Genomic DNA, 27,188 nt, shown 5'->3' on the forward strand with positions numbered 1-27,188 from the left:
ATTTAGAATGTCACGGTGAAGAAATTTGTCATTCTGCGAAGATGAAAAATGATAAAAATTAGAGATATTGAATATACATATTTCCTTTTAGCCTTAACCCTTGAGGAGAATGCAATGCATTCTCTCCACATTTTCCTCATATATCCCAAATGAAAAAAGGTACCACTTTAGACCCAGTTTTTAGCTGTTATCTCGTTTTGTAAATGTAAATAAGGCCGCTGTTATCCTTGGCCCATTGAATGGCACTCCATTGTCAAAAAGACATTAGGTACTTCTTTTCATCTGTAAAATTGGTGTAAAAGATAAAGTATACCTGCTCCTGGTACTGCCTCTCTCTCAGCTTTTCATTACTAAATGGCTATGGTTATAAAACTGCAAGCAAACCCAAACATGCTTTCATTATTACATGACTGGAGAAGACTATTACAATAAAAAATACCAGAAATAACAGCTATTGTAAATAAATTGGCTGTTAATAAAATGTATTCTACACCTCTATGAAACTTATTTATGTGCTCTAAACAACTTGATTTTCCTTTGGGGAAACATCTGGCTGATATGATGCAGCAAACGTTAAACGTAAACAAATTACTCCATTTTTCAAATGACTCTTTTTATTGCAGTAAATTTGCTAAGCCTTACCTTTTTAAATTAATATACCAGGGTAATTGGCACTTTGAGTGCAACACGTACGATGATTACGTATTGTCCTATCTACAGAGTACAAATGACTCAGAGTGCTTCCAGGTGAGCAGTCCTCAGCAGCAGGAGCGTGAAGATGATGCTCCTACACCACAGATATGTGGAGAAGCAGAGCGCCCCACCCACTTTGCCCTCACGATGGCCCATCCCAGGTAGCCTTGTCTCACTATCTCATGTGCTCCTGCCCTCCACCTAGAACTTTATATTTCAGCCTCTGCCTTATGGATTTAGACCAACTTTCAGAAGCTGAAAATGTGTAAAGGCATCTTGCTGTAGGGCAAAGAGTATGGGCTTTGGAGTAAATAAGAGTTGGGTTCAAATTCCGTAGTTTAATAGCTGAATGGCCTGGGCAAGGTACTTAACTTTTCTGAATCTCAGTTTTGTTGTTCACCTCAAAAATAGGCACAATGATGTCTGATTTATGGAATGGTAATGATGTTTAAATGAGACAACTCAAATAAATTACTGACTGCAGAGGCTAGAATACAACCAACACTCAGGAAATGAGGTTTTCCTTCTCTCCTGTTCTGAAAGAAGCAGAATAACAGCAAGACTCAACAGACAAGGCTAGTCAAGGCTATAGGCCCCAGAATTTACTCTTCACTGTCCATACCTTTACTAAGGGGCTCAAAATATTTTCCAGTTTGTCTTCTTTTAAAATAACATTATTTATAAATCAATCCTTTTTTTTTTCTTTTAAGACAAATCTCTCTTTTCTTTGCCAGGATCCTGTGCTAAAACAATCCCTCAAAATTCAACCTTTCAGCATTCATGAGCCTTTTCTGATTTAGTGTGGCTTCAGAATTTAATCCATACAACTCGCTAGTGTTCATTTGACAAATGTAACTTACAGGCACCATTGTTTTATTTTAAGTGGAGCCTAAGACAGATGTTTAGAAAAGGAACCAAAGGTGTTCTATCTTAGAACAATCTTAACAGATGTTCTCCTGGCCAGACTTCTTTGCTCTACGATGGTAGTACTAAGAAACAGTCCTCTTCATTTTTAATATTGTCTTCAGATTTCTGTATATACAGAATTTTTCTTCATAAGCTAAGTGTATTGTCTTAAATTAACTACATAGTCAAAATGTAAGTACTAATTAAGGCTGATTTCAGGATGCTAATTAGAATTAGACTAGGATACTTATGTAAACAGGAAATAAACTTGAAATAGACCTGTCCTGACTTACCCAGCCACTTACTAAATGTTTTATTGGAACCTACATTTGTCTTCAACTAATGGATGAGGGACCGGTATCTAGTTTAGAGTTAATTGTATGCTATTATAAGTTTTTTTGTATACAAATAAGTTGTATGAAAAATAACTACAGCATGATCCAAGGTTTTACACTGACTTGCATATATTCCATTATTTTAAAAATAAGAAAGAAAGAAAAAAAGAAAAACAAAGAAAACATTTACTTATTATAGCTTGTGAATTGTTGAGACTTCTGAGGCATTCGGTGTTATTATGTTAGCCTCAGAGAGGGACGATAAACCAATAGAATTCATCTCCCTGCAACCAGATCCTCAACTCAAGACTCTCTTACTCTAAGGATTTATGGCATATGAAGGTTGTATTTATTTAATACCAAACAGCTGGATGAAAATGAGCAATTCAGGCGTATCCGAGTATGAAAACATTGCGTTGACAAAATAGCCAGATGACAAGCCAAATTATCCCACTTTCATTCGTGTGTTTAAATATTTTATTGAAACTGAAGCAATGTGATAGACGATGAGGTGCATATTGTTTGTGAGATTATAGGATCTTTATTTGAAATACCTATGGAGTACATTCTTATCCTATTCAAATTCCCCTCTATGGAATATACTCCATGATCCAAATAAAATATTTTAAAAATAATATTCAGTGTTTAACATATCTTATTTTTTGTGAAAAAGATTTTAACTGTTATGAAAAAAGAAAACATACTAAAAATGTGTTGAAATTTCTCTCAGATAAAAATATGAGTCTCTGTTGGAAATGAGGATAACAATGGCCAAGGGCTATAACAAATATAAACCAGAGTTGTGAAATGTCTATTTAGCATTAGTCAAAAGTATGAATAATACTATATTTTTAATTCTTCATTTAGCTTAGTATGCCATTATTTCTTCCAAAAATTGTTGCTCCTTCAGAGAAAGCAAACAAACAGAACCAATAAATGGAAGATCTTTATATCCTTTATGTTAAAAAAAAAAGTCTTACCTATCAAAGGAGACACCATAATGAAATAAAGAGCTATTTCTAAGAACTCTAATACAATATATATTATGCATTTTCTAGCTTGCACTTGAATTTAAAATTCCAAAAATGATGAGATAAACATAAGTCTCTTGCAATTGTCAAGGCAACATTAATGTCACTGGAAATGAATGTGGGCAATGGAGGGCAGCCTTTCAGCCACGGCCCTCTTCTCCCTCTAAGACTCTAGTTGAATCGTCAAGTTGGAATGGCAGGTTGGAATGACTACATATTTGCTGTGTGTGTGTGATCGACTGTGAAGGAAGAGAATCCTAAGCTATCCCCACATCATTCCCCTACCCCAGCCTCAGCATCCATGGGTCCAGGACTGTCTATATTCCCCACTCTGTCAGCTTGGCTGTTTCCTCTCATGATACTGTTTTGCCCCTGACCCCATACCGTGTTTGCTGCAGACACCAATGGCCAAGTGAAGTGGGGCCACCTCTTTATTTAGGAGAACAGCTGCCACCACACTGCGCAAAGAACTAAGAACCCAAGAAGAGCCGTTGTGACAGTCTTTAGAGTGAACAAAAGTAAACACAGTGAGCTAAATTGGATGTGCCAGATATGCAGGGATTCTTGAGTTATTTGTGTTTTCTGGAGACACCAACAGCTGGGCACAGCAACCTATAAAAAAATCCACAAAGATTCCATTTGTAAAGAAAATGCAACCAAGCATATCTACATATAAGACATTATGGTTCAAAGTTCACAATTTTATAGACAGCTGTCAAAGTGAAGATCAAAAAATCCCATTTGCGGGCCAGCCCCATGGCTTAGCGGTTAAGTGCGCGTGCTCCGCTGCTGGCGGCCGGGGTTCAGATCCCAGATGATCACCAACGCACTGCTTCTCTGGCCATGCTGAGGCCGCGTCTCACATACAGCAACTAGAAGGATGTGCAGCTATGACATACAACTATCTACTGGGGCTTTGGGGGAAAAATAAATAAAAAAAATTATTAAAAAAAAAAAAAATCCCGTTTGCAAGCCAGCCCTGAGAGCCTAGCTGTAAAGGTTGGCGTGCTCTGCTCTGGCAGCCCAGTTTGGTTCCTGGGCACAGAACCACACCACCTGTCTGTCAGTAGCCATGCTGTGACAGTGGCTCATATAGAAAAACTAGAAGGACCTACAACTAGAATATACAACTGTGTATTGGGGCTTTGGGGAGGAAAAAAATAAAAGAGGAAGACTGGCAACAGACATTAGCTCAGGGCAAATCTTTCCCAGCAAAAAAAAAAAAAAACAAAAAAGTACTGAAAACAAAAATCTCGTTTGCAAACAATTAGAGGACAAGACACTTTAAACAAGTTTGAGCACAGTGATATGCTCAGTGAAGTATGCTGTATGACCTTGGACAAGTCATCTCTCAGTCTCCTCATCTGTTAAATAAGAAGGTTGGACATGATAACTATTGTCCTATCTCCCTGCTCCAACAATCTTTGACTTGAAGTGTAGGAAATTAAGAATCATGGACCAATAAAAGGGAGAGAAATTTTCAACTCTTTGCTTACTTGTGTTTTCTAAATTTTCTACAAGGGACACATATTCCTTTTGTAAATTAGGAAGTAATAACTGATCTGTATCTTCTTTTTTTGTTTAAAATGCCTAGGAATAGAAACTCTAGAGATCATCTCATTTAACAGATGAGGTCACAGAAGAGTAAGAAGGTTAAGTAATTTGCCAAATGTACACAGTAGTCATTAGGGAGTCTAGGATCCTGAGCAAATTCCTTTGCTTCCAGGGCTGTGCTCTTTGGTGATACATCTGAAACATGAGACGTAAAATGGCAACCATCCCCATCAGTTCACAAGAATAAAAACCCTCACTTGATTTTTTTCATTTTCCTATCAGCGTTTAAAAGACATTGAAGTCTAGCAATAAAACCAAGAATTTAAAGAACTTGAAGTCCAGGTACTTCTTTGTAAAGTATACAATTCCTGTGGTAGACCAGCCCCGCTTTCTCCCATAGTGAGTGTACTGGCCCAGATTCTGAAGGTCCTTTCCTCTCCCCGCAGTCAGCCATGCATGTTTGTGACATGGTGACCCACCGTTCCGCTCTCCACACCACAAAGTGGCAAATACCTAAAACACTTCGGCATGGAATTTCTTCTCAAAGCACCCCTGAAAATAATGTCTGTGTCTGGATTCAGGCCACCTTTACGTACCCTCCATTTAGGCAGCCTGTCTCCCCTCAACTCCCCAAGTGTCAAAACCCAAAAGAGGAGATGCACTGCAACCTAATCTTGCTTTATAATTTACTTTTTAAATTGCAGGTACCAGGAGAAACAGACAATGACTTTTAAGTAAAAAAAAAAAAAAAAAGCAATAAACTAGAAAAAGCAAACTGCTGCACTCTGATTAGGCCTTCCAAGGTGTTCTTGACTTGTGGCTGTGATCTTTTCTGGTGTGCCTTCTGTTCACACCAGCAGAGATTGAATATAGAATTTTTTGAAGATATCCCATAATCATTATTTATTGGCTGAGAGTACAAGAAATGGTTTACTGGCTAATGTTAGTAAAACATCAAAGTCCTTTCTTAGAAAGCAATACCATTTCCCGCCTGTTTGGTGTGCATGAAATCAGTGAACCTAATAAAGCAGGGAAGGTTCATTAGGAAGAGGAACAAAGTTTCAGTGTCCTTTATGACCGTGCGGCCACCATGGAAGAGATCAAAGCCTCCGTCAATGGTGTCTGTACATCTGTTTTCTTTTTATTCAACATGTTATTTGGTTAGTTGTTAGAAAACATCAAAGCTTTTGGCCATTAGGTTCTTTGGTCCACGTGGGACCAAATTCATTCTACTAATCCATTTTGTCTAAGATATAAATGTTCCCAATGACTGCAGGTCACCAAGTTGAGTGAAGTGAGCACTTTCAGAATTTATTTTATTTCAGAATTTAGGGGCCAGCTTCTCTTCATCAGTCCGGAGGTAGAGAGCTCCTCAGCTTATGCATCTTGTGACATTATCCATTTTCACTGAGGAAATATCGTGTAAAATTTAGAATCCAGGAGAAAGAATTCTCTTTCTCTCTCTCTCTCTTCTTTTCTCAACAGGTTGAGATATAATTCACATACTATACAATTCACCCATTTAAAGTGTACAGTTCAACAATTTTTAGTATATTTACAAAGTTGTGCAATTTTAGAATATTTTATTGCCCCCCAAAGAAACCCTATATCAAATCAACATGTTGTACGCCTTAAACTTACACAATGTTATAAGTGGATTATATTTAAATAAAGCTGGGGGAAAAAATGAGATAGAGGAAAAAAAAGGAAAGAAATTTGTACCCATTAGTGGTCACACTCCTTTTTTCTCCCAAATCTCTCCCACTCCCAGTCCTGGGCAACCACTAGTTTGCTTTCTGTTTCTGTGGATTTTCCCATTCAGAATATTTCATATAAATGGAATTATACAATATATGGTCCTTTATGACTGGCTTCTTTCACTTAGTATGTTTTCAAGGTTCATAATATTGTAGCATGTGTCAGTACTTTATTTCTTTTTACTACAGAATAATATTCCATTGTATGTATACACCAAATTTTATCCATTTATCAGGTGGTGGATATTTAGGTTGTTTCCACTTTGAGGCTGTTATGAATAATGCTGCTGTGAACATTCATGTACAAGTTGTTGTGTATATATCTTTTCATGTCTGTTGGGTATATACCTAGGAATAGACTTGCTGGGTCATTTGTTAACTCTGTTTAATCTGTTTGAGGAGTTGTCAGGCTATTTTCCAAAGCAACTGCACCATTTTACATTCTCACCTGCAATGTATGAGAGTTCCAATTCCTCCACATCCTCACTAACACTTGTTAGTGTCTATCTGTTTGATTATAGCCATCCTAGCAGGAGTGAAATGGTATCTTTTTGCGGTTTTGATTTACATTTCCCATTCTATATGCATGGCTACTGCTGTTGAGCATCTTTTCATGCTTATTGGCTATTTGTATGTCTTCCCTGAAGAAATGTCCATCCAGATCCTTTGCCTATTTTTATTTTGTGGAGGTCACATTGGTTCATAACATTATATAAATTTCGGGTGTACATCATTATATTTTGACTTTTGTATAGACTGCATTGTGTTCACCACCAAAAGTCTAGTTTCCATCCATCACCATCAAATGGGCCCCTTTACCCCTTTTGCCCTCCCCATATCTCTTTCCTCTTTGGTAACTACCAATCTGTTCTCTGTATCTATGTATTTGTTTGTTTGTTTATCTTCCACATATGAGTGAAGTCATATGGTAATTGTCTTTCTCTGACTTATTTCATTTACCATAATACCCTCAAGGTCCATCCATGTTGTTGTAAATGGCACAATTTCATCTTTTTTATGGCTAAGTAGTATTCCATTATATATATATACCACATCTTCTTTATCCATTTGTCTGCTGATGGGAACTTAGGTTACTTCCAAGTCTTGGCTATTGTGAATATTGCTGCAATGAACATAGGGATGCATGTATCTTTTCAAATTAGTGTTTCCATGTTCTTTGGATAAATACCCAGAAGTGGAATAGCTGGATCATATGGTAGTTCTCTTTGCCCATTTTTTAATTGGGTTATTTGCCTTTTTATTATTGAGTTATAAGTCCTTCCTATATTCTAGGTACAAATCCTTTATCAAATACATAATTTTCAAAATCTCTCTTTAATTTTGTTTAGATGTTCTCTGGTAATTGTGCATATCCTGTTTATACGAACAGCAAACTCCTTAAAAAGGAATCATGTGTCACAATAGAGGAAATAAAGCATATTTCAGAACCATCTCCTTGCCAAATATACAGACTCAGAGAGAAGAACAAACTCTAATAATATTAGAACAAGAACTTAGTACGTAAAGTTACCATGGTCACTTCAGTTTTGTTGCAATAATAATAATTATTCACATTTATACATAGATTTAGAGTTTACAAAGTGCCCTGATGTACGTAGTGTCTTGTAATCAGCTCTTTGAAGCGTTACAATTATCCCGTTTACTAATGAAGAAACAGAAGGGACGGGAATAAGGGTGGATACATTCAGTAAGACTAACTTCAGCCTAAACACCAGCTATGTAAATGCCAAAACATTCAGGCCAAAGTTCATTCAATGAAATACAAAAGCCATCAAACCAGTTGTGTAAAATAATTCTTTTTCACAATGTATTCATTTGTATGTGATGCCTAGATGTGAGGTGAGAAGTAAAACAAGTAATCTTGTTTTATTAATTTATAATTATAATTTATAATTATTAATTTACAATAAATTAGCCAGAGTTAGAATACATGATATGAAATACCCAAAACACTTAATTTATCTTTTAGCATGCCTTACAACACATGGGTCTGTCCCCCGGAGAGTATGCATTGATGTTGGGGAACTCAGGATGACCATGGAGCCTGTGTCTTGAGTTTTTAATCTAACCATGATACATGTACTCAAGAGAATAGTACACACTATTCTGCCGTTAACTTACTGTGTGATATCAGGCAAAACGCAAACTTCTCCCAGGTTCAACTTCATCATCTAAAAAATCTGCTAAAGATTTATGTTCCCGATCTCTCAGGCCTGAGGGTTTCTGCCACATGATCTCTGAGATGTTATAGATTAAGGCTTAAATAAAAGTGGGGAGGGGCATAAGAGAAGATGTGACCTCCTGGCATCTGAATAGAAGACAATTCACAATAATGATTTGGTGATACAGGTCTTGTTGACTAATCACCATGTGAGAGCATATACAGAACTAGGTTGAGCTGTTTTTATTAATATTATCACTAAAACAAGCAGATTAAGATTCAGATTAAGGTCAGGAGTCAGTCCCATCCCCGTTCCCTATAGTCTACACAGAGTACTAATGAACTATTTCTCACATGTGCCCAATTTTTTGCCACAATAGTTCATGAAAATTAACACCTCACAGTATTAGTGCATGGGGTCCAGTTTACTTTGTGCCCAAGACTTTGATTCAAACCACTTGAGGAAAGCTCAGAAATAATCAAGTCTATACCCAGGACAATCTACTAATAGACTAGAATCTTCCAGGTTTCCCAAAGCTACCAACTTTGAGTCAGAGGCACTCAAAGTTATATTAGTGACAGAAAGTCAGAGTAGCCTCCATCCCTATATAGAGAAAAATGTTTTCTGATACACAATTCAGGCCCCATGGTCTGACAATAAAGAATATTGTATATACAGACCATCCTGGAAAATCTAGGACCTAAGATTGCCATATTCTTGTGACTTCCAAGAGATGCCAGTAGCATCTCCTGCAAAGGACAGACTAGTGGCCTGGAAAAAGAAGTTCACAATTCCAGAACTTAAGTTCTGAGCCTTGACCATGCAAGCTGACTGTGTGGTCAGCTGTGGGAAAGGGTAACTGCTCTCTAAGTCTATTTTAGTCAGTCTATCAGTATTTATTAATATTATGTGAAACAATAGGGGATATCTGCATAGATTGTAAAGTGCTATATAAATGTTTGTGCTATTCACTATCATGTAAGCAGCATTAATTTCTCTATGTCTCTACCAGAATATGAAAGCATATGTAAAAGTACCTCTAATTTCCTAGAGAAAACTGAAAACATAAATTGAAAATAATGTTAACCAAGACTGTTACATTCAAATTGATTAATCCGTTTTTGGAAAAAAACTAATTTTCCAACTGTGGAAAAAAAAGATCTCTACTGTTTTTTTGCCAAAAATGGACTTTGAGACGTGGGCACCTCCCCTTCTGTGTGCTATACATTCAATTTAGAGTTCTCTGCTCCCTTCTAACCAGCGGTGAGGTCAGAAATACCTGTGCAGGGGCAAGGGAGTGAACGAGATGTTTGCCCTCTCCGCTTGTAGGTGCCGGCCGGGTTGTTCACATTCCTTCCTGAACTCTGTTGGACAAATCTCTTGACTTACCCTGTTTGGGAAATCTTCAAATGTAAATGTGATGATTACATTGGTTGGAGTGGCTGGAGAACAAAGCTTTTGAAAGCATCCGTCCGGGGGAAACTTGCTCTCACTCAAGAGCCCTTTGAAAAAGAAGTATGATTTTCATAAAGGCAGAACTCCCACCTTTACATAAGAATATCAGCTTTCTATTTAAAATCACACAGAGGTATAGAAGAAACAGACATTTCCGCCCTGTGCAACAGACGTTAATTGGTTGAGATTAAGTGGCTGGTCTCTCCAAGAATTCTTCAGATGGGTCTTTCGTTTCCTGATATGGATAGGAAAACTCATTGAAAACCTAGCGAAGAAAAGAATGATGGAGCCCCCCTAATCCAGGAGCTCATCTTCTGTAATTATCTAGAAAATTCCTGAAGAAGCTTCCAACTTTCAGTTTTTTGGTTTTGTCTTTGGTTGTTAACTTACTTAATGTATGATACTATTATGGGATGAGTAACTTGGCCTTTGGCCCTGGGATGAGTAGCTACAGTAGAGATAGTAGGAAGAGAAAAAATCTGCAAGCACTCACTTTTGTGGATGCTGCCGTGATCTCGCCCTTCATGTGCATGCTGTCCTGGGCTAATATTGAAGACCTGAAGACCGAGGTAATATTGTTTAGGAGGAAGGAGCGCCTTGAGGAAGGAAGTGGGCGGTGCAGGATACACAAATCAGAACCTTCTCAGAATAGACTTCACCTTTGACCACCACTTAAAGCTCCCCACCCCCTATCTGAGTCCTGCCGGACAGGGATACACATGTCAAAACCTGCCTAAGCCTGCCCTTGCCATAAACAATCACGAATATTCTGGATTTAATGTCACTGGCATTTGTAGCTCTCAGATACTCCTTAGGCTCTCAAGCCCTTAACAAGCAGATGAGTCTGCACATTTGTTCTCACTTTGCAAAGAATTTTACATTCCTCCAACAGCATCCAAGAAGCAAAATGTTAATGAGATTTAGTGATCATTTATTTCATGAATGAGCTCTTCTGACCAACAGGACTTCGATCTGCTCATAGGCAGCGAGATCCTGTAGAAAATACTCTGGTTTAGTGTACATGTCTCAAAAAAGAGAGAAGCTTTTCATAGAAGCTTTGCTATTTTAGTAAAAGCTTTATGGTTGCTTTATAGAGCAAACAAATTTAATTTATTTCCCCAAAGATTTTCAGCAGCCTTGAAAGAGTAAATGTGTAATTCTTTTTATGTTCACCTGAATCTAATATCTAGGTAAGTTTTTTAGTATTATTATTGGCTTAAACAACAAACATTTATTTCTCACATTCCGAGGACTGGGAAGTCTAAGATCAAGGCACTGGGGGCAGATTCAGTGTCCTCTTTTCTTTCTGAGCTCTCACAAGAATCACCTTTTATGGCGATGTCATTTTGACTTAGGCTTTTTCTAGCAAGCACCTCAAAACTTTCCAGCCTCTACTGTAGCCCAGCCCTGGTCACTTCCTTCCCCTGCTCACAAACCTTTAGAAGTTCCTTCATTGCTTTTGAAATAAAGTTCAAACACTTTTGCTTGGTACTGAGTGTCTCCATAATCTTGACCACTACTTTTCCAGATTTCGTCACGTTTCTTACTCTCTACATTCCATTTGCCTTGGCATGTGCATATATCATAAGCATGCACTATTTTTTTCCTACAATTTTTCCACAGTGGTGGGAACAAGGGACAGTTGAATTGCCCACTAGCTCTTAAAGGCTTCTGCTTAGAAATATTCTGTTAGCCAAAGCAAGCCATACGGACACATCTATCTTCAAGGAGGTAGTGAATGACAAACGTGACATATGCCCAATAAAAGAAGTGGAGGACTGGTGAGTGTCCCCAGGGGCCACCACACTAAAATCGTCAGGTATTAAATGGAAACAGTTTATGTGAAATACTAGGTAATTTCTTATAATCAAAAGATCCCAAAGGTTTTTATCAAAAAAAAGTTGTTTTTGTGTGTCAGATATTTTATACACTCTCAGAGCCTCTAGTCATTCCAAAAATTACATAATCTGATCATGGCAATTCAGGATAAAATCAATGCAAAAAGAAACAGCTTCTTAAACATACTCAGTACATTTTCCTTTTTATTAGAATTGGTTTCAGACATTCTTCACATTTTTAGGAAATCTTTTGATTTGTTTCGTTTTACTGTGTAATTTAAAACTCTCCACCTTTTACTGAAATGTATTAACCACTGAAAAATTAATAGCAATATAAAAGTAGGAACAGTTGAACCCAGCTTTAAAGACGTTAAGACTAAAATAAATTTTTCAAATTATATGCTCTACTTTCATATATATGTATTCCTAGCAGACCAATAAAATGGAGTGCTTGTTGTTTATTAGAAATTGACATTCCAATGGTGTTAGCCAACCAAGTAATTCTTTTTTAAAGTTTCCTGTGCAAAAATGTGTACAAAGAAATGTTTTATACCAATTAATCTTGATAGTTTGCTTGGAACATTACGTTAAACTTAAGTTAGTTTTATGTGTTCTCCTTTTACCATATTTAGTGAATATCGTTGGTGGTCAACTTTTTCTTCGAGAATTTTTAATCCTTGTTGCATTGCAGAAAAATAGCAAGGGAATCATCAAAAATAGACATAACACAAAAAGGAAGGCTTTACAGAGGTAAACAGATAATTGTGTTCTTTTAAATGAGAATTTACTGTTCTTTAAAGAAAGCACAGCTGGCTTATGTGCAGAAATAGTGCACAGTATATTAGGCACCAACTGGGAGACTTGGTCGGGGGTGGGAGGAGGCAGGGACAGTTCCAGTCTCATGGCCAGGGGAACGAATTTTATTGAGTTCCTACTATGTGTGCTGCTCTCTAATAAGTGGTTTATATATAGTCTTTCACATTATCCTTTAACAAACCCATGGTGTTACTCTCCCCGTTTTGCAAATGAAGGAATTGAGGCACAAATATTTAGGAAGATTGCAGAAAGTCATGCAACTGACAACTGATAGATTTCAACCAGGTATGTTTGATTCCAAATGCTGGGCTCCTTTCATTATAACAAAGAAAGAAGATGCAATATCTAGAAAACAGAATGGCGTGGAAGAACACTATCACAAGAGCAGAGTCTGGAGGGAAACTATGGTAAACAGCAAGAATTCTGGAATCACCAGATGGTGCTCAGATTTCAGAAACAGTTTTGAGGGCCAGCCCCGGTGGCCTAGTGGTTAAGTTTGGTGTGTTCTGCTTCGGTGGCCCATGTTCAGTTCCTGAGTGTGGACCTACAACACTCATCTGTCAGTGGCCATGCTGTGGCAGTGGCTCACATAACAAAAAGAGGAAGATTGGCAACAGATGTTAGCTCAGGGTGAATCTTCCTCAGCAAAAAAAAGAAGGTTTGAAATTTTAGCAAGTAGAATTTGGGTACTTCTGATGAAGGAGCAAACAGATGGCAAGGTCTGAGGGGAAAAGAAAAAATTTTAATATCTTACTTGGCTTTTAAAAGATGTGTCTAACCTACATAAAACATCATCAGTAGTATACTCAACAAGATACTGATGTGGAATGTAATTTTCCTTTCTCAAAACACTTTTAGCACAATAGCTCAAATTCCAATATAGGATAATCTACACCAACTACCTTTTTAGGTTTAATTTTCCTACCATAATCTGAAAGAATTAAAGATGTGGGGCTTCCTCTATCCCTGACTAATTTATGATAGCTAGGGTGAGTGGTTAAAAGATTTAATAAAAATACATGTTTTTGAGAGAGGTCCTAAATTTCTTGATGTCCTATGACTCTCTGTGATATATTCTGTTGCACAGTACCATGAGTGCCTGAGGTTGCCAAATAGAACTTAATTTATGAAAGTAATAAAAAGGCCTTCTTAGACGTTAGAATTTCAACCTTCTTTGTTGTCTTTTAGAAAAAACAGAAAAACTTGGCAGTGCTGTCCTTGGCATTAAGAAATGGAAGACCTTTGGAAGCAATTTTTCCCATTGAGTAGAATGGGTCCCTGAGTGAGGATTCTGGTTGTCAGCCAGTTTTTGAGGCTTCTTCCCAATCTAGATGTCTCTATTTGGATGTGCTGCCAGCAGCAATCATCCGGGTCAGTGGTGTCTAACATCCTCCGTGGAGAGACTGAGGTGGCGACACAACAGCGTTTGTTTTGTTTGTAGGGAAAACTTGTGAAAGGTGATGACCTTAGTTTAGGGCTGAGAAAACCCAATGAGTTTCAAGTGGCTAAGAATGGAAGACTCGAAAGATAGTCCCTTCACCTTATTGTGCGCAGAGAAACCTCCAGTACTCCCTTGGCCCAAGTCTACGCCATCAAGTTTAAAATGCAATCACCTAACACCTTCTTATGTGGGGCTGCCTTTCATCACTCAGCCCGCAGCCTGCCCCGTTGACATTCTCAGCTGTGACTGTGTGGCTGTCGCTGAGCTTCCCCTGCAGGGCACACAGTTGTACCTCCCGAGGCTATTGATCTCCATGTGAACAGTTAACAATCCCTATTTCAAACTCTGTATATTTCAGGTTGCACTTTAATGTAATAGTCAAGCAAAGACAAATTGCCCATATTCACTTCCTAAAGCGATGACGTATGGATTCACTCTGGATGCAGAAAAAATAAATATGCTGTGTGTGTCGCCACCTCTCTCCTCCACAGGAACACAGTATTTGTAAAATAAATGTCATAAAAATTGATGAACTGTGAATGATCCCAAGGAATATTTGCCTCTTTCTTAAGAGTAATAGGAAAATAATATCTGATTACAAGATCCAAAGGATTATTTTATGTGGTCACTTATTGATAGTTACTATATTTAACAATTTGGGAGCACTTGGTTTCTGATGAAAATATACTTTTTGTGCTTTAAAGCAATTCTTGCTTGGATCAAAATTGTAGACTATGAAGAGACCTTCCTTAGCATTTCCATAGGAACCCCACTTGCCCCACAAACTTTTCTGCTTGGGCTTCCATGTTTATCTGAGTCGCCCTTATCCTTCTTTACAGAAAATTCAAATTTTACATCTCTTTCATGCTCAGAAGCTCACCTTGTTCAAAAAGCCCTCATTAGGGCCTGCCTAGTGGCGTAGAGGGTTAAATGCACGTGCTCTGCTGCGCTGGCCCAGGGTTCGCAGGTTCGGATCCCGGGCGTACACTGACGCACTGCTTGTCAAGCCATGCTGTGGCGGCGTCCCATATAAAGTAGAGGAAGATAGGCACAGATGTTAGCCCAGGGCCAATCTTCCTCAGCAAAAAAAGAGGAAGATTGGCATCGGATGTTAGCTCAGGGCTAATTTTTCTCACAAAAAAAAAAAGCCCTCACTGACACCACCTCCCCTGAACCATTATATAATATGTGACCTTTGTGTCTAGCTTCTTTCATTTAGCATAATGTTTTCAAGTTTCATCCATGTTATAGCATGTATCAGTATTTCATTCGTTTTTATGGCTGAATAATATTCTATTTTATGATTATGCTACATTTTATTTATCCATCCATCCATTGATAGACATTTGGATGGTTTACACTTTTCAGCTATTGTGAAAATATATTTACTGTGAAATATATTTAGCTATTTAGCTATTGTTCAGCTGCTATGAACGTTCTTCTACAAGTTTCTGTGTGAACTCCATTTTCAATTCTTTTGGATATACACCTGGGAGTAGAATTGCTGGGTCATATGATAATCATATTTTTAACTTAATAAGGAACTGCCAAGCCGTTTTTCACAGAGGCTGCACCATTTTACATTTTCACCACCGGTGTATGAGGGTTCCAATTTCTCTACATCCTCACCAACATTTGTTATTTTCCCTTTTTTTTTTATTACAGCTGTTCTAGTGGATGTGAAGTGATATCTCACTGTGGTTTTGATTTGCATCTCCCTGATGACTAGTGACCTGGAGTACCTTTTCATATATTTGTTGCCATTTTCTTATCTTCTTTGGAGAAATGTCTATTCATTTGCAAATATTTTTTCCAATTCTGTGGGTTGTCTTTTTACTCTCTCAGTAGTGCAGAAAAGTTTTAATTTTGATTAAGTCCAATTTATCTAGCTTTTCTTTTGTTGCTCGTGCTTTTAGTGTCAAGTCTAAGAATCCATTGCCAGATCCAAGATCAGGGACATTTACACCTATGTTTTCTTCTAACAGGTTTGTAGCTTTAGCTCTTAAATGTATGTCTGTGATCCATTTTTAGTTCATTTGTATATTGCATGAGGTGGGGGTCCAACTTCATCTTTTGCATGTGGATGCAGTTGTCCCAGCATCATTTGTTGAAAAAACTATTCTTTTCTTCAACCATTCAATTTTGAAAGCTTCTAGTTGAAAGCATTTTACTTAATAATTATATATAGCTTCTTTTTTCAATTGTTCATACATGTATATCTTCTCTCTATAAGTAGATAGGAACCCATTCAAGGGGGAGACATACTTCTTTTATGATTCCTGTATTTTATGTAAAGGCTAAAATGGCTTCCAAAGTGAAAAAAAAAAAAAGGAGCCAGAGAGGACTCAAGCTTTTGACACACGGAATCAGAGTAATTTATTTAAAAGACAATTTGTAATGGTTTTTTTTTTAATAATTTTATTTATTTATTCATTTCCCCCAGAGCCCCAGTAGATAGTTGTATGGCATAGCTGCACATCCTTCTAGTTGCTGTATGTGGGACGCGGCCTCAGCATGGCCGGAGAAGCGGTGCGTCGGTGCACGCCCGGGATTCGAACCCAGAGCCGCCAGCAGCAGAGTGCGTGCACTTAACCGCTAAGCCACAGGGCCGGCCCTGTAATGGTTTTAAATGTAAAATTAAGACAGTCTCTGCCCTCAACATGCGCACGGCCTAACGGGAGAACCTAGCACATCTGCTAGCCAGTAGACACACGTGGTTACTAAGCACTGGAAGTGTAGCTAATTCTAATTAAGATTTGCTCTAAGAGTAAAATACACACTAGATTTCAAAGGCTTAATACAAAAAGATGAATGTCAAACATCTCATTAATATTTTTTATATAAATTAGATTTTGAAATGATAATATTTTTGGTGTATTGGATTAAATAAAATGTTATAAAATTACTTTCACTAGTTTCTTTTTACTCCTCTAATGGGACTTGCATTATATTTCCATTGGACAATATTGACATAGACAAATGGAAAATCAAGCACGTGTCTCACAGCTACACAACTAGCAAGTGATAGAGGTGATATTTATGCCCATTTCTTAAAATTCTATAACCTAGGCTCTTAATTACTATGCTCTACAGCTTAAAAATCAACCAGGAATATGAAGATGTGATTGGTGGCTCCAGTTTGAAACTGGGAGGTGGGGCAAGGGTCCATAACACATATTGAGTGCAGAACACCTTCAAGATATACAAAATACAAACATTCTGCCCACACTTCAAATCTCATGAGAGACACATCTGACCCACATCATTCAACTAGAGAACAACTATAGGCTAAGGCAGTGATTTTAGCCCTCAGGGAACATTTGGCAATGTCTGGAAACATTTTTGGTTGTTTGGTTGTATCAGGGATGCTGATAAATATCCTACAGTGCACAGGACAACCACTCCATAACAAAGAATTATTTGGCTCAATTTGTCAATAATTCTGAGGTTGAGACACCCTGGGCTAAACCTTTGCTAAGGGAAATATTTCAGAGAAAGAAGAGGCAACTCTGTGCTGGAGCTCTCAGGAAGACTACAGGAAGGAAGGGACTCAGGAAGACTGCAGGAAGGAAGGGACTCTAAGGTGGGCCTTGGAGTGTTGGCAGATCCAGCTGGGTGTAGCGATGGGGCAAAGTGAGCAAGAGAGCATTACCAATCAGGAGGAATGTGGCCAGTGGTGGGGACTGGAAATGGACTTGAGCCAACTGGAGCAAAGAGTGTGTCATGAAAAGGAGAAGCATTGACTAGAGAAGTGGTTTGGAATTCAGAAGGACTGGGCTCTAACTCTGGTTCTTCCACTTGGCAACCGGGAGGCTTTGAGCAAATCACTTGACCTTTCTGAAATTCAGGGTAACCCTCTGTCAATGGGGATAATTTTAATCAGATGAGGTCCTCAGTGTACAAACAATTTATAACTGAAAATACGAAGTAGTGTTGTTAACTTTGTCGTGGTGGTTGTTACCAGGTTGAGTTGGTTCCAGAGTGTGAGGGCCTTGAAAGCGTGACAAGGAGAAGGCCAGAGTAGAGACAGCTGGGGAACACCTTGCCCGACCATTTTCCACAGGCAGCTGCTGCTCCTGTGGACAAACATCAGCAACTTGTTGGCAGTAAAGTGACTGGAGTGGCTCTTCCGGGGACATGTTGGAGGATGACTAGTGGCTCTTTGTAGAGGTGGACATAAAAATAGGTAGATTACTCCATGAGCTTGTGTGCTACTCCTGTGCAATAGGATAGGATACAACAAGTGAAAACTACATGTGGTTTCTAAGACTGAATCTTGAATATCTTACAATCAACCTAGAATTCTAAGAAAATGTGGATTCTGAATTGTCCTTGAATCTTGTCCCACCTTCAACAGCACTACGGTGGTAATATTTTTTTGAAGCATACGTATGTAGTGGAATGTATTTTTATGGCTCTTTGAGGTTTCATTTTTCCACATTTAATACTTAAATTCAAATTCTCCCAGCCTGGCACCAAGGCAGAAAATTTCCCATATTAATTACTTTTTAATTAAAATAATTTATTTTACAAGACATTTGGGAAATGGCCTAGCAGTTGACTATGTTGTAAGAATGTAGAGAATGTAGAATGTAGGCTCCTTTAGGATGTAAGTTTCCAAAGGGCAGAGATTTGGGGCTATTTTGTTTACTGCTGTAATCCTACTGGTTAGAACAGTGCTGGGCACATGGTAGCACTCAGTAAATGATTTGCCAAATGAATGAACGAACGTGCGAACGAACAAGAAGCGTGAGTTGTTTGTGACTCTTCCTACATGGTCGTGTGACTGACCGAGTGCTGTGTGCATCTGTGGTGCTGGGTATCACAGTATCTGATGCCCAGTCATGAACTCAGGCTGTTATCAAAGCTGCCTCACTGAGACCCATCTATTGTCACTCATTCGTTGCCACAAGCACTCAAATCAAGCGTTTTCTCCCCTTCTTTTTACCTCCTCTGGAACCCAGCAGAGGTAAATCAGTAAAGTTGGAAGTGGATGAAGATAAGAGCACAAAGGGATCAAATTCTCCCCCCTCGGAAGTGGCAATTGGTTTGTCTCCTTACACCTTTCCCCAAAAGTGGCCTTTCCGTGTTCCTGAAGAAGAAAACATCGCCTGGGAGGGTGTGCGCCCGGCAGGACCGTTGCACTCCAATCTCCTCGGCTGCTGCAGAAATAAGGGCACTTCAGTAAGACTTGACAATACGCCAGTTCCACCAACGATAAGAGAAGCCCCAAGCACCAACAGTCTCCGCCGGCCATGGGCCATATTTCGCAATGTAGGGATGCAAGGCCACCGGGAAAGCAAATAGGAGAGCTGTCTCGAAAGTTTGCCAACAGGGTTCTGAAAATATACAAAGTGGCTTTCCTAAAGACCTTAAAACAAAGAAAGAACACTAAATTGATCATTTAAGGATGTTCTCCATAGTTAGAAGAATCCTCATTTGCGTATTTTCCATTCTCTTGAGCCATTTTGAGTATTTCCTAGCCATTAATAATGTTTCCTTACTTTCTACATCAGCTTGTAAGTTGTTCTTTATGATACTCAAAATCTTCATTTGGTCGGGGGGAAGCCCAAAGGTATTTTACACAGAATATATCTTCTTATAAAGGAAAACAAATAAACAAATAAAAAAGTACTCATTCTGAAATGCGTTGAATTACCAAATTCTCATTAAACATTGGTCTGAGATTTTATTGCGCAGTTGGAACCTTACTGCAGATGTAGCTAAGGCTCCTAAAAGATGAAATTTCGTTATTGAATAGGAGTCAAGGAAAGGAAAGGAATCTGCCGTGGAGTTTCTCTTCCCTGGAAATAGAAGCCTCTCTAGTTTCAGATTTGATTCATGGGAGAAGTCAACTTTATTAATTTTCTTTTTTAATACCATGTCCTTTGAAATAGTATATCCTTGGCTTTAAAACTAATAATTTTCCAACATCTTCCCAAGTTGTAACTTATATGTTTTCTGAAAATCTGAAGAGTCCTGATAAATTCGATGAGATAGTCTCTTTCAATCTTCTATAGAAATATAGAAGTATATGTTGTTAGGTCTACATATTTCAATAATATAAAGTGTATCATAGGTGGAATGGTGTCCTGGAAGGTGTGTGGTGCACAGCTGTGAGCTGTATGCAGTGGGTGTGGGTGTACATACACCTGTGTGTGTGTGGTCATGCTACTTTCCTGCACTACATGCAGCCAATAATAATTCCTGAGGAAAACTCTGTTTTCTCAGTGTTTGTAAGTTCATTATTGAGACATTTTTAGTACTGATATTATCATGCAGAATTTATATGGAAAATCTTTCACCTTATCTCTGAGTATGACTAAAGAGAAGGGCAATAAATTAATACAATTATTGTAAATAAATACATACATACATGTAATTTATAATTGTGAAATTACAAATCAATTGTAGTTGTTAAACTCCCACTACCTTAAACATCTCTTTTTGAAACGTAAAGATTCAAAAAGAAAGTATAAGCAGTTTTTTAATCTCTACAATAGCAAATAGAAAGCTATACAAATAGAAATTAAAAGGGTGCCCTTGAGTAAAGCAAACTTTGATTAGGTCAAATGAAAACGAACGAAGTCCAGAGCTGGAAACAAACATTTGGTCAAATGGAAAACATTTCTGGACTTCTGCCTTTCAGACCTGCCTGCCTCCCAAGCTGTTATATGGTGATATTGAAAATACTTCACGTATCACAGAGATAACACGAGGATGAAAGGCATGTTTGAAGTTCTTGAAACTATTCTGAGAAAGCTACTTGAGAAAACACAAGCGCTGTCAATAATACTGTACAGTCCATCATTAAAAGCAGACAATCATTTTTCATCCATTTCATCTTTCTCTTATATTTTTGACATTAAAAAAGCATATTATAATGAACTTCGCCCAAGTCAGTCTTCTTTTGAAAACTGAGTGCCAAAAGTGATACCAAAACCAAACCCTCATAAACCAAGATAAGCAGAAAATATGATCTTAGGAAATGAACAAACATGGATTCATTCATTCATTCATCATTCATTTATTCATGTCAAGCATTGTGCTAGACACTGGAGACATAGCAATAAACAATGCAGACACAATCCCTGCCCTTATGAGACTTAGAGTTCAACAAAGAAACAGCAATTACTGAGTGCTGCAAAGAAAAGCAGAGTGCTATTGAATTAGGTATTAACAGTGACCTAACTTAGTTTAGGGGAGGATCCGGGATATAGACAGGGCTAGAGGCAACTCCGGAAGCTTGGAAGGCCAGCACGGCTGGTCATCTTATATGACCAACATAAAAAGAATGCCATTCATTTTCTTGTTCAACAGAGTTAGAAGTCTTTGTAACATTGATATAAATTCTCCGTAGGGTGTTTATATATTTATACCACAGCTTGTTTAAACTAGAGTCACTGGTCATTTCTTATCTGTTACGCATGGTACCAACTGCTTGCAGGAATGACTTTTCTCCACTGGGTTAAAATTCTGGTTATGATTTATTTAACCTCACTATTGATCAGTTTTAGTTTGCCAACATTCAAGGTATGAGTTCTGTTAAATTTTCATTCTAGAAATGCTGACATATACAATACATAGGATTATTTTACCTGCCAGGAGTTCAGGTAGATTTAGAAAAAGACATCCACTCCTCAGTTTAGGAGTTTCTTTTCTTCTCTTTTCTTTCTTTTTTTTTTTTTTTTGTGAGGAAGATCAGCCCTGAGCTAACATCCATGCCAATCCTCCTCTTTTTGCTGAGGAAGACTGGCCCTCAGCTAACATCCAAGCCCATCTTCCTCCACTTTATGTGGGACACCGCCACAGCATGGCCTGACAAGCAGTGCGTTGGTGCGCGCCCGGGGTTCCGAACCCAGGCCATCAGCAGCCGGGCGCGCGCACTTAATCGCTAAGCCACGGGGCGGGCGCCTTCTCTTTTCCTTTTAATGACAGCCTACTTTTTATTTCTATTTTATAGCTATCATGCAGTAACAAATAGTTTTAACTATAAGAAACTAAAAAAAAGGAAATTGGCATTTCCCCTACCAATCGTGGTATTGTATTATTATGTTATTCGTCTAATAGAGGAAACATAAATAGTATTTATTGGTAACTAATATAGTGGCTTCCAATGAGTTTTAGAAACATCAATATTTATCTTAAAAGTTCCCTGCAGAAGATATTGCTTTCCTTCTCTTTCCTCTTATCCCCCTCACTGTTATTTGTTTGATAGTTATAAGCCTGGAAGAATGAGAAAACTAAAACTCTGTTCATTTAAAATTTCTATTCTACTCCTACAGATGAAATGACCTAAAAAAAATAGATTATTTAAGGCTTATATGAAGAACTTCAGACCAGAGAAAGAGATTTAAAAGCAGCAAGAGTGGCAATGCTTTATATAATTTTCATTTTGAAGATAACAAAGGCATAAAACAATTTCTTCAAAAGATGTCAAAATACATGTTTAACTATTTAAGTCACTGAAAGATGGAAAACTTAAAGTGGTTCTATTGAACCACCAGGTACCAAATAACAAATGAGGACCATCTGCCTTGCAATACCCAAGTATCCATTTCCTTCTTTCCAAAAGTCAGAGAAAGAGCATTTCCAAAACTGATTTAACATGGTAAATAAATTTGCAAAAATGTTTCTGAAACATGGATCTCTATCAAAGATCAAATCCTATTGTTTCTGTTCACTTTATGTCCCAATTTTACAATTTATTGGCTTAATGTATTTTGATTTATTTCTTCTTCTGAAGTTTTCCCTCCAATAAATATTGTATTCCTTGCTGATATATTTCAGTACGGTAACCTTTGATCTTCTTTCTTCATGAATATTTTTATATTACTGAAACAGTGTTAAGAAAATAGCTATAGGGCCAGCCCCATGGCTTGGCGGTTAAGTGCGCGCACTCTGCTGCTGGCGGCCCGGGTTCGGATCCCGGGCGCGCACCGAGGCACCGCTTCTCCGGCCACGCTGAGGCCGAGTCCCACATACAGCAACTAGAAGGATGTGCAGCTATGACATACGACTGTCTACTGGGGCTTTGCGGGGGGAAAAAATAAGTAAATAAAATCTTTAAAAAAAAAAAAGAAAATAGCTAGAATAGGAAAAAAACCTTTGCTCAGCACAAAAGAACAAGAGAGAACTGTGGGAATATGCTTTGTTTTGTAAACTATTTTAAAAAGAAAATAAAGGCAAGAAATTAGCAAGCAATCAATAATGATAGATGGGCAGCAAGTTTGCCTTTTCTTCCTACCCTTGCTGTAGCATTTAACTATGGAAACTTAAAAGGAAGAAAAAAACACTTCTTCTCTACCCTCCACCCCAAAAAAGCACTAAAATTTATCAACTGTAATCTTTGCATTTGAAAGCCCATAATTGGTTTTAGTCTATTGCCTAGGCTTGCCCTTCCCATATTTAAAATTTATAGGATTTTATGGGGGTTTTTTCTATTTTCTTCTACGGTATTTCTATGAGCAATACCATATTCTATAATCTCAGATAACTTTTAACGTGTTGTCGGAGAGACTGATGGGCAAAAGTCATCTAGCTTGTGAGTTTAGCCAACTACCCAACATTGATATCTCATTATAATTTTATTCTCTACTTATAGTTACATATTCAGTAACTCTCCTAAAGAACTATGCTTTTTACGGGGAAAATTATATACAATTGTGGAAATTAAGACTGCATAGACTCTCAAAAATATTAAGATAATCTTTGTAGATATAGCTACATATATATCTAGAAAGATAGACTGATATGCACAGATGTACATGCATACATCAATATATATCAAATATATCTACTAAACTATACAGACTTCCTAAACAGGCAGTTCCCCCCATCACTACCTCCCCCCAATTTTTTTTCAAGGAAGTATTGGTTTTTCTAGAATTGATAGGCTTCAGGAAAAATATTTAGTAAAATCAAAGCTGTCAGTGACCCTTAACATTCTTTTTATTTTCATGCTCTTTAACATTCTTCATATTCTTTTTAACATCAATTAAAATAAAATAATATATGGAATATAATTAATACAGACAATAGAAATGACTTTTTCACAACTTAAGCTGCAAATAATGCTTACTGGGCAATTAGCTTTTTGATAGAAGGTTTTTGTAATCTCCTTTCCCCCATCATCAACTCCTCCAGGTTTGAAGGAACTACTTGTAAAACTATCTTGCTTCTTTGCATTTATTAGGCATTTTTGAAATATTTTGAAAATATTTTGAAATATTTTTGAGTACACACTATATATTATATTTATATATCTCTAAAGCAGGGTTTCTCAACCTCTGCACTATTGACATTTTGGGCTAGATAATTATTTGCCTGGGGGGCTGTCCTGTGCCTTGTAAGATGTTTAGCAGCATCCCTGGCCTCTACCAACTAGATGTTAGCAGTACCTCCCCCAGTTTCAACAGCCAAAACACATCTCTAGACACTGCCAAATGTCCCCTGAGGGGCAAAATTGCCCCAGTTGAGAATCACTACTCTAAATCATTTATATGTAATACTGTACTAATATATTATGGAAAGCAAACACAAAAAATATCTATTTTTAAAGTTGAGTTTATTTTACCTTTTAGTAGTGCCAAAAAATAAACCCATTTTGCTTTCTCTACAAATATTATCATTAATAATTTTTAGAGAAAGAAATGTGACAGAATATACTTCAAATCGTTTTTTAAATCTTGACTTAACAAGAGGTGGCACTCTGATTCAGACTTCAGTTTATTTCAATACTTGATTTTAAAGACCATTAGGGTACAAAAAGATATTTAACTCCAAATGGACAAAATGTAACTTTTGTACTAAATAATGATACAAAATTTTCCATATACTCTAACAATTATCCAAAAGAGTTTGGTGAAATTTTACTAATAAATATCTCTGCTTTGATGTCCTGAAAACAAATAAGAAATTGCATTTTTATATGTTTAACAAGTATGTTTGAAATTACTACAGCTCTTCATTTAGAAAAAAATTTAGCTGATTATAAAACTGTATTCATATTTTTTTAATGTTACTTATGGGAGTTTTAATAGGTGATACATACACATCATTTTCAATAATAGTCACATCGCAATGCACATATTTCCAAAATATTTTCAGAATGCCTTATACATAACACAGATTGTTGTTTGTTTATTTTATAAGGCATTTACTTCCTCACTCATTGTTTAAATGTCACCTTTATCTCAGAGAAACAAATTACATAGGCTTTTTAAAAATGTGTACTCCATTAATATAATAGTGGCAGCTACTCATCATCGCCGAAATGTCAGCAAATTTGAAATATTTGCTTTTTGTTAAAGAAAAATGAGTAACTCATCTTCAGTTTCAAATTCTTTGCTATGAGAAAACCAGTAAACCTCTGTATGGTAACAAATGGTTTTTGTGGTCATTCCCTACCTCATTTCAACAATGGCAAGACTTCACTACATTTGATTAGTTTTTTAAATTAAAATATTAGAATATCACTGTCATCCTGGAACATTTTGTGCACTTTTGGTTGTAACTTCTTTGCTAAAATAGCTCATCTATTAATTTTGCAATGTTGTCTCTGAAACTTAGCCTAGAATTATTTCTGTGGTTAAATTAATAATTTTTCTGCAAAATATTATTTTTGTTAAAGGAGTCATTTATTATTAAGAATATCACCTCATTGGTTTTTTTTTCCTTAGTGGCTCATAATAAAAGTGGGAAAGTAATCGTTCATATTCCGTCATTGAAACAAAATTTAGCAAATACTAAGCTGAGACCCATTAGAAACATCTGTACTTTCATTTAACTCTATATACCAAACCTCTTACACTACATAAGTTGTTATAAAACTTGTTTCTTCAAATTTTTATCAATGTTTACTGTGCATTTTCTATCAGTGTTGACCACCAAGGGAATGTATTCTAGCTTGACATCTTATTGTTTTTCAAGGACTCTTTCAGCCATTTTTATCAAGGCGAGAAGACCAAGTGTTTCTTTAATGTGTCTTTAGGTCATTGGCTACTAAGTGAAATTTTTCAACTGTGGCTTCTAAACATTTATCACTAAACATTAGATTGAGGATCACATAGCATGGAAGAAATCAAGACACTACATTTTAGATGCATAAGTTTAAATTTTCTTGCTTATCATGAAAACTTTGTTGTATCCTTATCTGATATCTCAAGGCACAATTTTCCCCTAGATCAAGATTCACTTTGAAAAATAGTAAATGCATATCAATATTTTGATAGTCTTCTTGATAATTTCATGGCAGAGGGGGATGGAGGCAGACATTTTGCCAAATCTGATTAGATTGTCAAAACAAGAGTTCGCATAAGGAGTAGAAGAAATATCAACTTTTTCTTGCTCTTCACTTTGTATCGTCTTATTAGTGTTATTTTTAGTCAAATTTCTTTTCAAATAAGATAATATATCTTTCAGATCTCTTAAGTTTGCTTATGTTCATCCATAGGTAAATTGAAACATGTATGCATATTCTGAAAGCAAATAAATTATTGAGACTCTGACAACCCATCCAAGCCATGACATTCACAATCTTCCCTCAATAGACTTTGAGTAAGTGACGCAATGTGGAATGAAGGTGGGAATCAACATCAATCTACATATTAAATATTAGCAAAACCTAATTTCATTCTACTTTAATCAAAAAATAAATAAAATATTAATAGAAGTAAATCCTAGTTTCTTCCCAGACCCCAAAGAATCATCTTGCACACTCGTGGGAGTGCGAAACCCCACTTTCAGAGCCGCTGCCTTAGAGTGAGTACTAGCTATTCTTAGAGGTGCAAATGATGTATATTAGACTGCATTGCAGACTGAAATGAACTCTATTTTCCTATAGAAAATTAAAACTTACAGTGCAGTTTTTTTTTTCCTGGTGTGACCACCCAATAGTGCCATCTGGTCTATAACAGTTTCATTTTAACATGTGATCACAAAATGCTCCATTGCAAGCCTGGCCAAAATTCAGGCAGTATGATCAAGAAGGTGCTAAGAAGCAAGCCAATTAGTGTCACAGTTATAGTCACAGTGCAAAATACAAGACAGGTGCTTGCACCACGAACCCGTGGAAAAGTGTGCCCTCCACTTAGTCATAAGTAAAGGCAATGAAGGAATTTGACCGCAAGCATTCTCATAAATTTTTAAAAACAGTTCCCTGGCTAAGTTAATAAATGA

At 37.1% G+C, this 27,188-nt stretch overlaps 1 protein-coding gene across 1 annotated transcript in view; it reads left to right on the forward strand.

Moving 5' to 3' along the window:
• DLC1 (DLC1 Rho GTPase activating protein) overlaps nt 1–27,188 on the forward strand; it is a 380,636-nt gene that overhangs the window by 250,847 nt on the left and 102,601 nt on the right. The window lies entirely within an intron of this gene.

This window comes from Diceros bicornis, chromosome 29 (genome assembly GCF_020826845.1).
Source record: "Diceros bicornis minor isolate mBicDic1 chromosome 29, mDicBic1.mat.cur, whole genome shotgun sequence".
Classification (NCBI taxonomy): Eukaryota; Metazoa; Chordata; class Mammalia; order Perissodactyla; family Rhinocerotidae; genus Diceros; species Diceros bicornis.